This window comes from Myxocyprinus asiaticus, chromosome 21 (assembly GCF_019703515.2).
Source record: "Myxocyprinus asiaticus isolate MX2 ecotype Aquarium Trade chromosome 21, UBuf_Myxa_2, whole genome shotgun sequence".
NCBI classification, from domain to species: domain Eukaryota; kingdom Metazoa; phylum Chordata; class Actinopteri; order Cypriniformes; family Catostomidae; genus Myxocyprinus; species Myxocyprinus asiaticus.
The window spans coordinates 13,441,563-13,456,018 of NC_059364.1; the positions used below are offsets into that span (position 1 = coordinate 13,441,563).

At 38.4% G+C, this 14,456-nt stretch overlaps 1 pseudogene; it reads right to left on the reverse strand.

Moving 5' to 3' along the window:
* LOC127411690 (WD repeat-containing protein 27-like) overlaps positions 1–14,456 on the reverse strand; it is a 59,562-nt pseudogene extending 45,106 nt beyond the window's left edge.

The window sequence follows — 14,456 nt, forward strand, 5'->3', positions numbered from 1 at the left end:
TTGTAGTCTTCTGATGTCTGATTTCGTAGCTGAACCAAACCAGACAGTTATTGAAGTGCAGAGGAGAGACTCAATGACCGCTGAGTAGAAATGTATTAGCAGCGCCTGTGGCAGCTTGAATTTCCTCAGCTGGCAAAGGAAGTACAACCTCTGCTGGGCCTTTTTCACAATGGAGTCAATGTGGGTCTCCCACTTCAGGTCCTGTGAGATGGTAGTGCCCAGGAACCTGAATGACTCCACTGCTGCCACAGTGCTGTTTAGAATGGTGAGGGGGGTCAGTGTTGGGGTGTTCCTCCTAAAGTCCACAATCATCTCCACCGTTTTGAGCATGTTCAGCTCAAGGTTGTTTTGACTGCACCAGACAGCCAGCTGTTTAACCTCCCTTCTGTATGCAGACTCATCATCATCTCGGATGAGGCCGATGACAGTGGTTTCATCTGCAAACTTCAGGAGCTTGACAGAGGAGTCCTTGGCAATGCAGTCATTGGTGTAGAGGGAGAAGAGTAGTGGGGAGAGCACACATCCCTGGGGGCACCAGTGCTGATTATACAGTTGCTGGAAGTGAGTTTCCCCGTCTCACAAGCTGCTGCTTGTCCGTCAGAAAGCTGGTAATCCACTGACAGATAGACATGGGAACAGAGATTTGGTGTAATTTATTCTGGAGTATAGCTGGGATGATGGTGTTGAAAGCCGAACTGAAGTCCACAAAAAGGATCCTTGCATATGTCCCTGGTCTGTCCAGATGTTGCAGGATATGATGCAATACCATGTTGACTGCATCATCCACAGACCTGTTTGCTTGATAAGCAAATTGAAAGGGATCTAGAAAGGGTCCAGTGATGTTCTTCAGGTGGGCCAACACCAGTCTCTCAAATGATTTCATAACCACAGATGTCAGGGCGACAGGTCTGTAGTCATCAAGTCCTGTGATTTTTGGTTTCTTTGGGATGGGGATGATAGTGGAGGATTTTTTGATGAGAACTCTTTGAATTAGTTTAAGAAGTTCTGAACATTTTTTTTCAAATTGTAATAGTAATTTTTCATGTTATTAATGTCCTGACTTTACATTGTGATCAGCTGTATACCACTTTGGTGAATCAAAGTACCAATTTCTTTCCATAAGAGCAAAATCTGTACATTATTCCAAACTTTTGGCCACAGTTTATAGTTCTCATCAAGTCGGACAACTTTCATAATGATAGTTATTAGCTCCACCCAACAGGAAGTCAGCTATTTTGGATTATTTGGATATTGCAGTCTCTTAACTTTTAAATACTCCTCATAGGGGATTCATAAGACTGTCACCACATTTAGACAACATTATGCCAAGACATTGAAGATGCTAAATTGTGAACAGATTTTTGATATATCGAAAAGTGTTGCAATGGTGAAGCATTAATGCTGAAAAATGGGAAACAGGAAGTGTCATATCTTCTGTGTGCAATGTGTGATGTGTGATCAAAATTGAGATGTATGTTTTGTCTTGGGGCTAATCACATGGATGTGACTATTTTGGGTCACGGTCATAGCGCCACCACCTGGCAGCAGGAAGTGTGGCTCATACACCAGACTTTAAAATAGCCCTCTTATATTTACCCATATTGCTTCAAAATTGTTAAGAATAATGTCAAATGCATGTGTCCTCCATGCATTGTTTTCTGAAAGCCACCGGGTGGAAATGGACCCATGGTGCTTGGGCCTGTCATCGTTTTTGCAACTATATTTTAGATTGAATTATTTATTCTAATCAGCAGCCCTACAGAGATAGATATCATATCATATTTTTCTTATTTGTAGCAATTTAGCATGTTTAAAGCCTAGTACAACCACACCTTTACTAACCTGAGTACTGCAGAGAGCTGATTGTGGATGGAGTTGTGGAAACAGCCTTATGAGTATAAGGCATACTTGGTGCTGCAGAGTGTGATGGGAACTCACTTAAGAGACCTTTTCTTCGAAGAACAGCACACAGACTTCAGCAATCATGTAGACTTTTTTATTGAGTACTGCAGCATTCTGTAGGGTTTTACTGGTTGTTTAGATCAGTGTTACTATCAGAAATAATTGGTAATTATTTCTTTAGTTATTAATTAATATTTAAATTAATTAATTGAATCTAACTCATTAAAACCTCATATGGGGCTCCAGTAAATGTAGTACGTTTAGGAGCGGGTTTGGTTATTAGCAATAATTAATAATGATCAAAGATAATTATTAATTATTAAAATCAATAGAACATTGATGAGAATCAATGTTAGCTTTTTCTAATCCTTTAAATCAACAATTATCAAAGATAATCATTAATTGTTAACATCGATGAAACATTAATTAAAATTAACACTAGCTTATTGATCATTCAAATTCAACAATCATCAAAGATAATTATTAATTATCAAAAATCAATAGAATATTAATAAGGATTAATATTGACAGGGCACCACCCTGGAATCAGGGACTAATAACCAGATAGTATAACAGTCTCAATATTAGATTGTTTTCTTAGGAAAATCGACATCCGAAGAATATTGATTTTCGGAAAAAAAAACAATGAATGAAGGCTTGAATCCAAGCACTGACATCCCATCAGCATGTGACACAGGTGTATGCAAAACAAACCGAAACACTTCTCTTTGAAGTATAACAAAGTTTATTTATGCAGTAATATCAATTAATAATTAATACAATGCAGTCAATAAACTTCCGACTTACAACTACAAACTAAACAGTGATATGATTAGATATGGAAACCAAAATAATCCTATAATACATTAGGGTGTGTGTGTGTGTGTGTGTGTGTGTGTGTGTGTAAGGAGGGACGCGCACAAAATGGCGGACGTGACTCTCGTGGAGAGTATGTCACGTGAAACTTCCAGCCAGAGAATATGGCCGCGAATGTGGGCGGAGAGAAACCAGTCAATGGTAGCTTAGGGACAAAGCTGAGCTTTATCACGACGCTATCTACTAGCCAAAAATATGTGCGAGAATGTTTGTGAGGGGTCGCATGTGTGTGTGTGTGTGTGTGTGTGTGGTTAGTACGAGAGAGAGAGAGAATAAAGTGATGGCCCCAAAGCTGATTTCGTGATGGTGGGAGGGAAAGCAGCTGTTAGTTTATCACTCAGAGACGCAGTGGACGGCTCGTAAACCGTTCCGCGGTCTTTGATTCTTTAATGGATAAACTCAGTGTGTCGGTCTCACCCGCGATGGCGGAAATGCACAACAGTCCAATGTGGTTGGACTACAATACAGCAAATCACATTCGTGATAACTAATAACCTGAGTGATAATCGCAATGAGCGGACTCGGTAGTCCGTAAACTGTACAAGCAATAACCTTGATACACAAGAATAACACACTATAATATTCTCTCTCTGCCCAGACGTAAACCTCTTACTTTAATCGCATGAGGATGCAGAATGTGTGTTCATCCATCCTTTAACTCCGACTCGGTTCCTCGAGGCTTGGGTGATGACGGGAGGCCGTTTCCTCGCTCTGTCAGCGGGCGGTATGGCTGCTGATTCTCGGCAGGCTGGCGGAGAAATCGGCGACGTCGACTTGATTGAAGATGGAAGAGAAATCTTTAATCTCTTCACTTCTGCAGGCAAACGGATGAAGATGCGGATTGAACAGTGGTCTCCTTCGGATCCGTTAGAGTGTTCGGTGGAACACAGAGTAATCTCAACTCGTCCAGCGAGATGGAGATTGTATAGCCACAGTTTCAATTCGGACGTTACTTCCTTGTGCCACGAGGCTGCACCTGAGAGCAGCGATGCATCTACACACGGCGAGCAAAGTTGCTGGAAGCAAATCCCGGAAGCATTTCTGAGGTATTTCTACTCCTGATGATGTCATGGTTGAGGTGCGTTCTGTCGTGTGCCTCATCCAATAGGAGTTGAGAGCTCGATCCTTTAGTGAGCAAGGCTTCATGGGATTTGTTGTCTGTTTTGGACTCCCTTTGTTTGATTTTGGCTCTATTTTTATCAGTAAAATGTATGACTTGGTATGTGGGCCTGAGTTAGGTTTTATGACTGTGTTAGGCCTGCCTTTGTCTTCTGTCTGAATACATCAGGCCCAACAATTCTGTGTACCAAAAAGTAAGTAGAATACTTATTTGTGCTAGTTTTTGAGGGAGTAATGCTTTTCTCCTTTATGTTGGTCTTTGGTTTAAACATTGTCCTACTAGAAAAAAAGATAGACGTAAAATAGAATTTCTTAATGGTCTGTATGAAAATGTACTATCACTACAAAATATGGAAGCAAATTATCTTATGGCAAAAATGCCATACTGCCAGTTCCATGGAAACTGAGTGTTGAATGGGTTATTATGCTTGTGACCTCAGATTAAAACACATGAAAGCACAGTGTTTTAACTCTACAGTTGGAAAATATTATGTGTAAGCACAATCAGTGACATTTACAATAAGTCACCTTTAAACGCTACCAGAACAAAAAGATTTTCTTACATTTTCTATAGATTGAGCTTCTTTGTATATATTACGTGATTTCCTAAAATGAAGCTTTGACAAGAAGCATTCTAGGGCCTTAAACTCTTCCTTACTGCCCTTACATGCATTGAAGGGATTAGACTCAAACATTTTCAAAATGGAGTTTTCAACAGGAAACTTGAAAGCTCACAAGTTCATGTAGACAACCTCATGCTTTTCCGGTTTCCCAACTTGAAAATTCAATGGCAGAAAAAGGTATATGTACAGTATATACACTTACCGACCACTTTATGAAGAGCTCCTGTACACCTACGTATTCATGTGATTATCTAATCAACCAATCGTGTGGCAGCAGTGCAATGCATAACATCATGCAGATATGGGTCAGGAGCTTCAGATAATGTTCACATCAGCCATCAGAATGGGGAAAAATGTGATCTCAGTGATTTTGACCATGGCATGACATAAGGGGCTGGTTTGAGTATTTCTGTAACTGCTGATCTTCTGATATATAATATAATCACGTAGCGCTAGTGCTCAATATGTGGATAGAGGGGCGCACAGTCGTCACGAGAGGGCGCACTTCTGACAAAAAAAAAAAAAAAAACTCTGGTGAGGCGCCTGTCTGTCATTTTGCGCCCTAGGCAACCGCCTATGTCACCTATGCCACGGGCCGGCCCTGTTTCAGAGTGTGTAAATAAACTCACGTGGTTCGCTGAAGCCATCTCCCACTTCCTCCTCTTGTTCCAAATCTGAACATCTGTTACAATATTATTTGTTGTTTTTATTTATTTGTATAACATCGGCTTGCAGTTGAATTCCCTCTCTAACGTGATTCAACAATGTAGAGAACTATCGTAAATCCTCATGAAAAGGACACCTCACAATTCATACAGATTTTATAGGCTGCTGATAAAAATATTTCGGATGATTATATCATAACGCGGGCCGCAAAAGATCGCTCGAGGGCCACATGCGTGTTGAGTATAGAGACTGTTGTGTGTGAAAATCCCAGGAGATCAGCAGTTACAGAAATACTCAAACCAGCCCATCTGGCACCAACTATCATGCCATGGTCGAAATCACTAAGTTCACATTTTTTCCCCATTCTGATGGTTGATGTGAACATTAACTGAAGCTCCTGACCCGTATCTGCATGATTTTATGCATTGCACTGCTGCCACACGATTGGCTGATTAGATAATTGCACAAATAAGTAGGTGTACAGGTGTTCCTAATAAAGACTATTAAATTAGAACACTTACATGATCTTATTAAAAATGTTTGAGATTTGAATATATTAAATTTAATAAATACAATTATTTAGCAATTTCCTGATGTTGTGAAATTCAGTTGTTCAATTAATTTATTGAAAGGTTGGCATTACTTAATCTTATGGGGCACTTTATGTAAATATCTGAGGTCATATGATTTTAACTGACAAAAAGCCTGAAACATGTAATAAAGTTTGTAGACTGATGACCCCTGAGTGCATTTCTCTGTGCAGTCAACTGACTTATTGCGGAGCTGCATTGTATCCTGATGACTTCACTTGTGTGTGAATAACCAAGGCCTGGTCCTTCACGCTCCTCTGACAGCTTGCATCTAGAGGACAAACAGTTTATACATTACACTATTATGTCTCTATCACTATAATAGGTGCTGTTAATAGGTTACATTATTCACCAAACATTTTTTTTTTTAATCAATTCTCATTTGTAAACTTCAATATCTCAGCTTATTACACAGCTCTTTGGAATACTTGATTATGGTTGGTCAATCGTGGCATTCTGCAGTCAAACATTTTTGCTTAATGGCCAATAAAATGTATAATTGACCATTGCAGCCTGGTCTCATGAACATTATGTGACTGTGGCGCCAAAAGCGAGTGAATTGGTGTCGTAATCAGACAAGGTTTTTAAGGTTAATATTAGATTGAGGATTTAATGAGTAAAACGTACCTCCCTAACCTAAAACTTTAACCTAAACCTAACCAACAGTGCTTTAAAAAAAACAAATGAGAGGTGAACAAACAGACATCCTTACCCTAAACCAACACCTAAACCTAACCGAAAGTTTTGCAAAATGAAATACAACATACGGCCAGTTTCATGTCTCTTGCATCACTCTTGCTCTCTTTTTCTCACACAATACAACAATTTCAACTCAATATTATATGTCCATTTAAGTATTTGGTAAGTAGCTGTGTACAGTACAGCAAGACAATGTATAGTCAGCCATTATTAACCTGCTGACTCTGCATTATCCCTTGCGTAAAATAGTTATCAGCTGCAAAATGTATACAAACATGAACTTATTCAAATAAAATCACAGTTAAACCAGGATGTTACATAATACAAGACACAACCTAAAGTACAGGCCCTTATTTAAGTTTCCTTCACTTCAGGGAGCTATTTTTTTCCCCATTATTTTTTCAATTTTTCCATAAACACTAATACACACTTTTCAAAAATCAGTTCAATTGTCCACCACAGACTCAGTGTATTTTCTGAAAAGCTGCTGATAAATGCAACTACTTCCTAAAAATATCACAAATACTGTAGCTGGATAATAATAATGTAAATTATTGCAAATAATTTTTTTAACTCAGTTCTCTCTTTGAGGTTTTGCTTTGTTTGGAAATAATAACCCAAATAATACTAAAGCAAAAAGATCCATCGATGCAGCTGTGATGCTTACAATCACAATCACTGTATTGCAAATTTTTTTAATAAAAAAAATTTAAAAATTTAAAAAAAGAAAAGAAAAAGAAATGATGCCTTATGGGCCATAAAAGGTTCCTGTAAAGAGTTTGTTTAATAAGAAATCATACTGTATATTAAATTGTAGCTCATACTTATTGCTGTGCATCCCAAACTATTTCAGTTTAGATTGGAGCAAAGTACTAAAACGATGTACAAAAGAGAGGGAGTGTTTGTTTTTTTGGTTTTTTGTTTATTGTCTACAAACCACATCCTGACATATCTCATTCTTCAAGAAGACTTTAGACTGTTCTGCGATCAGCTTTTAAGGCATCAGACAATCAATCATAAAGACATGACCTGCTTTAAACTATTGGATCTTGACTATCAGAGCACGTCAAAACCCAGTGCTATGAAGAAATTAGTTGTCCTAGTTAAGGTATTGACTTAGGCCCCCAAAAAGCTATGGAATGAATTTAAACCTCTGTGGTTGTGTAACTCTAGAAAGGAAGAGAAATAATGCCCAGTTGGAGAAGGAAGAAGAGCCTCCCTTAAGGAAAAGAGAGAGAGAGAAAAAAAGAGAGGGAGAGAGAGAGAGATGATGATGATGATGGATTTCTTTCGCATCCATGAGACAGTCAGTATACAATGAAAACAGCCAATCAAAGATGCCAGAATAGTAAGAAAAGAACATGTTACCGTATAGCTCAAACTTCTATTAATTTTGATTTTAAGAAGAGGAAGGGGAGGGTAGGTAGGCTACTGGTTGGCAGTAGTCAACATGAAACGGCATTCGTAACCCATTTACTCCTGTAATGTTATTTATTTATGAGGGAAACAGCATATTTAGGGAGGGACTTAATTTTATCTATCGGAAATTGATTGGACTGTGAAAAGTGGGTGTTCCATACCCGAACTAGAGGACTAATACTTTTCTGAAACCCCGCCCAAACCCAATTTTTGAAGAGGCTTTTTGACCAGGATATGAAGGCTGAATGTCAAGCTCCCATTGAGTGCGTCTCAATGTAGCCCAATGGAAATGACTTATTCTCTATTGTTATGTGTTATTATTGCTGATATCTTTATCATATGAACATTTATGGTCTTAAATTACTGTTAAAGGGATAGCCCACCCAAAAATGAAAATTCTCTCATCATTTACTCACCGTCATGCCATCCCAGGTGTGTATGACTTTCTTTCTTCTGCTGAACACAAACAAAGATTTTTAGAACAATATCTCAGCACTGTAGGTCCTTAAAATGCAAGTGAATGGTGAACAAAACTTTGAAGCTCCAAAAATCACATAAAGGCAGCATAAAAGTAATCCATAAGACTGCAGTGCTTAAATCCATATCTTCAAAAGTGATATGATATGTGGGGGTAAGAAACAGATCAATATTTAAGTCCTTTTTTACTATAAATCTTCACTTTCACTTTTCATTTTGGCGATTCGCAATCTTTGTACATATCGCCACCTATTGGGCAGGGAGGAGAATTCATATTGGGATGGCATTAGGGTGAGTAAATGATGAGAGCATTTTCATTTTTGTGTGAACTATCCCTTTAACTTGTATTGAACCAGGAACATTCCTTTAAAGTAAACGTACTGTACTTTCAGGAGACTATCCAATCTGTTTTGGGTGAGAACAGACCAAAATATAACTCCTTTTTCACTGTACAATTGCCATTGCAGTCTCTAGACAAGATAATGATTTCAAGCTTGATTACACTTTCTATTGCTTGACGCATGTGCAGAGCGCTAGATGTTGCTAGGAAGTGTAATCGAGCTTGGAATCATGAAAAACTGAGTTACATTTTGATCTGTTCTCACCCAAAATCGACTGGAATGCTTCATTGATTAAACCACCGGAGTCATATGGATTACTTTTATGCAGCCTTTATGTGCTTTTTGGAGCTTCAAAGTTTGTCACCTTTCACGTTTTAATCATCTTCGTTTGTGTTTTAAAGAACGTCATACATATCTGGTATGGCAATGATAAGAGAGTTTTCAGTTTTGGGTGAACTATCCATTTAACTATCATAAAGAATCTGGAAAGGGGCCTGGGTAGCTCACCGAGTAAAGACACTGACTACCACCCCTGGAGTCACGAATTCAAATCCAGGGCATGCTGAGTGACTCCAGAAAAACGGGCCCAGTTGCTAGGGAGGGTAGAGTCACATGGGGTAACCTCCTCGTGGTCACCATAATGGGGGCGCATGGTGAGTCATGCGTGGATGCCGTGGAGAATGGCATGAAGCCTTCAAACACACTATGTCTCTACAGTAACGTGCTCAACAAGCCACGTGATAAGATGTGCAGACTGACGGTCTCAGATGCTGAGGCAACTGAGATTCGTCCTCTGCCACCTGGATTGAGGTGAGTCCCTACGCCACCATGAGGACTTAGAGTGCATTGGGAATTGGCCATTCCAAATTGGGGAGAAAAAGAAAAGAAGAAAATAAGAATCTGGAAAGGCAACAATAACTAACAACTGTAGTCTAATAGCTATTTGGCTATTGGTTAACTTTATTTTCTACCAAGGTGAGGACAGGAGAAAAGTCATTTCAGAGGCAGAACAAGTTATTACATTTTGATCTAATACCTTTCCTTTTTAAATATTTAGATTTTTTCTGTGGAATAAAGTGCACTAATGAATTGAGCACAATAAGACCAGGATCGTCCATTAAGAAAGTAAATAAGGTGAATTTTTAATTTCCTGTTGAATTTGTCATTTGATTTTTGTGACATGCTCTGTGGCTCGTCTCTTTCTACTGTGGTTATCAAAGCGCTGTGTAAGGGGTGTGACCTCAGACATCAAATGACATCAGACCATTTTATGAAGAGTGACATTTTCATTGGATGATTTTGTTCCCATGCATTCCAAAAGTATTCATAATCAACCCAAATCTCTCAAAGCTGTAGTATATAAAGAATGCTTCTGTGCCTAATGACAGCTTTCTTTCGAAAAGCTGTATTGTGGTACCGACTTTTTGCCAGGAAAGCAAGATTAGACATACATTTTACTACAGGGGGGTGTCAATGACACTAAAACACTGGTTAGTCCAAAGGCGGTGATTTATTTATTTGGCAACCAAAAGTGTGTGTGTGGTTTTGTGAACCCTGACCTGTTGTTCTCTGAGGTTTTGGTCTTGTTTAGTCAACTCAGCATTCAGAGGAGACGTGGGCATTAGAGGAGAGCTGAAAATGGTGAATCTAAAGAGAAAACATTGGCAGAAAATCAAGAGAATAGGGAAAAATGACAAATAATGTTCCAATATTAGACATGATAAAATACAGCATTTTCCATAGCGGCAGCCGAGCAGCACTCACTAGGATAGTGCTGTGAGCTCCTCAAGAATGGGTTTAAAAAAGTACAATAGAAAGAAAAAAAAAAAAAAAAAAAAAAAAAAAAAAAAACTAACACAGTGGCCAGAGTTTTTGGACACTTTTGAACACTTAAAAATTTATGAGTTTCATTGCATTAGATAGCAAAATATCAACCAAGTGGCATCTGCAAACAAATGATGTTACAGTAAAGCTTTTCTCAGAACTAACTTCATTTTTGCAATTACTATAATATAATTAATACTATTTCAAATATATATATATATATATATATATATATTTGTTTTTGTTTTGTAGTGTTGCAGTTTTCAAATACAGTACTGTTAGAATAATGATTTGAGGACAGCGTGTTTTTTATGTTTCAGCAACTGTTACTCAAAAGACAAAAAAAGTAGTAATTTTAGCAGTCAGAAATTAACAAAAATCACAAACAAATTTCACAGAAAAAAAAAATGAACAGAGGCATCTCTGCATGTTAACATGCAGGGCTCAATTAAACTTTTTTTTTTTTTATTCTGTTTTTTCTGAATTTTGTATTTGACAGTTTAATTTAATTGTATCATCAAAAGGGTGTCTTAGTAAATTATTTCATAAAATCTTTAATCAACTGAAAATAGAACAAATAATTTTCAACATAACATGACATTTTATTTATTAAATGAAACGCTTTTGTACAGATCCTCACAGCACAATGCAACATACAACATTGGAGTTATTTATGTCAAATAAAGTGCACAATAGAGCATCAAAGATGTGAGATATTGCTTAGATATAATACAATTATTACAATGTATTATTGTTATTATTATTATTACAACAGTGAATATTCCATAACTATACAGTAGTTATATATTTCGGTCATATTTTTTTCCATTAAAATGGGGTTTTTATTTTGGCGGAAAACCGAGTAAATCCCTTTCAGTTTTTGATGACAGCTTCACACCTCTGGAAATGCAGGTCGCTTTATGACCTGGTGTGATTATTAAACCGTAAAAGGCTGTGATTTAATTAAATAAATATGTAGTCTTTATGTGCTGCACACTTCAAGGTGAATGCGTGATGCTCATGATGTGGTGTTTTCAGTGAATGAGCAGCAGCTTCACACATTCACTTTGAAGCATGCAGCACATGCAGACTATCTATTTATTTAATTAAATTGCAGCTTTTGCAGTTTATTAATCACACTAGGAAATATACCTATTTTCATTTGTGTGCTGAATGTTTACACAATGACATCCGTACATCAGACGATATCGGTTTTTGGTATTGGAGCATTTTTACATGTACGTGAGCGCAGAATCAGACCTGATTCCGATACCAGTATCGGGACATCCCTAACTAAAACCAAAACTAAACAGTCAGTAATTATTCTTGGCTGGTGTTCTAAGTGATACCCTGTCTTGTCTTTATTTTTAAGACTTCTTAAAAAGCACCATCTGATCCAGTGGACCTGGAGCCATAGGGGCTGAAGTTTTGTTACCTGGGCACCACTGAAAGTTGCTCTTCCTCAGAGAAGTCCTTCACCTGACTGAAGCAGAGCTCATCCAGTCCAACACTATTAATCTCAAAAAGGATGACTAAAGGCTCAAACAGAGTGGTCACCAAACACCACATCTAGTCAAAGAGAGAAAGGCTGAAGGTAGCCCATATGTTGTGCTATACCACACAATTGTGTCTCACACAGAGTAGAAAAGCCCACTTTCATCCCAGAATGCAACCTACAGCCAGACCTTGTAAAAGCTTTACATTTCAAATTATCCTGGCTTTTTGAAACCATAAACTGCTAATTGCTGGCCTGTAAAAATACCAAAGGTACCATACATGTGAACTCTACAGCAGCTTTCAAGGTTCAGTACAGGAATGAACAATTAAAAACTAGAAAGTAGAAGCCTCTATGAAGGAGGCTTTAAATCATTCTTACATCTCTTATCTGGAATGAAAAATACAAAAAAGAATTACTGAAATCTATTCAAAAGTATGTAATTGCTATCTGGGTTTGCTTTATTTATTTATTTATTTTTAATAACCTACTATAAACAGGTAAAGACACAGAATACAGTATTTTTAGAATACACATTACACAGAGAGCCTAAAAGACATTGTTTTACTGACATGCAAAATTTAGACCTGTACTTACATTGCCCACATGTCCTTGAGAAATGGCCCATGACCCTGCCATTGAGACACTCAAACTGTGGTTACCTATTGGCAGAAAAAAAATTGTAGCAGGTGATGTATCAGTTTTGGCATCAAATGCAGCTTAAACCTCTGATGTTCCTAGATGTCCCTCTCAGAAGATTCATAGGGCAGGGGCATTATGAAAGAGGTGCTCAATCCTGCTCCTGGAGATTTTACACGTATAGTGCACCCCAAAATGAAAATTCTGTCATAATTTTCTCACTCTCATTTCATTCCAAACCCATATGGCTGTGGAACGCTGAATGTGAAGTTTAGTAGAATGTCCAAGCTGCTTCTTCCATACAATGAATGTGGATGAGAACTAATGGCTCTCAAGCCCTCCAAAAACTTGATTTTGGTTTGGAATAAACGCCAGCATCACATGGGGGTTTGCTGCTGCCGGCTTCACGGCGTGTGCCCCCCCCGGGGTACCAAGCTCCGCAACGCCCGTCGGTCCTCCTCTTGGCCTCGAAGGAGCGCCTCGAAGTGCTGTTGCCCACAGATCCATGAGGGCCTGGTGTTGCGCCTGGTGGATGCTGGCGAGGGATCGAAACACTTCCTCCAGTGGTGAAGATGACTCCATAGCAGTGTACCTTCCTCCTTATCCCAGGTTTCGGCACCAATGCAACAAAGGTTCGGGTTGGGCAGATGAAGGAGGAAGCGGGAACCGGTTTCCACAGTTCATGTGAGTCCGTTTTATTCACACATAACCAGCAATCGCTGTACTGCTTCACTTCAAAACACAAGAAGGCTTTTCAGCGTCACTCAAATAAGTAGTTTGTGATTATTGGATAATAATTTTTTTAAATAATTTTAAAATTGACTCACAAAGATCAATCTGTAGATGTTATTATGAACCCTTTTAGAGTTGAGCATAACTACTGACAATAGAAACAGTTCTTTTTTCATTGGAATTACAGTGGCAGAATACATTATTAGAGATCGCACAAATTTGCTCCAAAACAGAAGTGTACTAAAAACCTTAAAAAAAAAAATGTGCCCAAAGATTTGATTTAGGAGAGCATTTAAACCTTTCTTATTGGAGTGCAAATAATCGTGGCAGGGGGTCAAGGGTCACCTCTCTTGTCCAATAAACTAGAGTTGTTGGGTCAACATATCGTTCTTTTCGAATCACTGGGAGAAGGTGAAAGCATTCATGCACAGTTACTAAACATGAGTGCAGATGGGACGGGTTGAAGACCGAATGCGTAAAAGCAGGCACTTGATATGTTCTTTTAATTATAATAAAATGTAAGAGTAGGAGGTTTTGTTGAAAGTAACTGGCATTTATGCTTTGGAAAACAAAATCGTTTTGTGACTTTAACCTTGCCTCTCCCTCTGAATACTTTTGGGATCTGCAGGAATTTCCACATCAGTCTTTAACATATGACATTACAAATTTCAGCAGCCATAATGAGAAGGGAGGAAAAGAGAAACTGACATCTCTCACAATTTTCATGGCATGTGAAAGCTTACAGGTTTTGTCCACACCACGAGCAGTCATTTGTTCTGTTGTCAAGGACAACAATGACACAACCAAGTCTACGTGGTGTGAGCTTTACAGCTGCCTGCATGGAGACATACTGTATACAGTACCTCTTAACAAACATCTTGCCATTGCAGTAACTGCTGTTTTGACAGCCCTAGACCATTAATGCGGCTATAATGACCCTTTAAGTGAAGGTTTCCTGTGATGACTACATAAAAACCCATGTTCCAGTTAGTACGGCGATGAAGACAGGTGTACCCTGCTCACTGCCATAACTTTGCGATGCCATGACAACCAT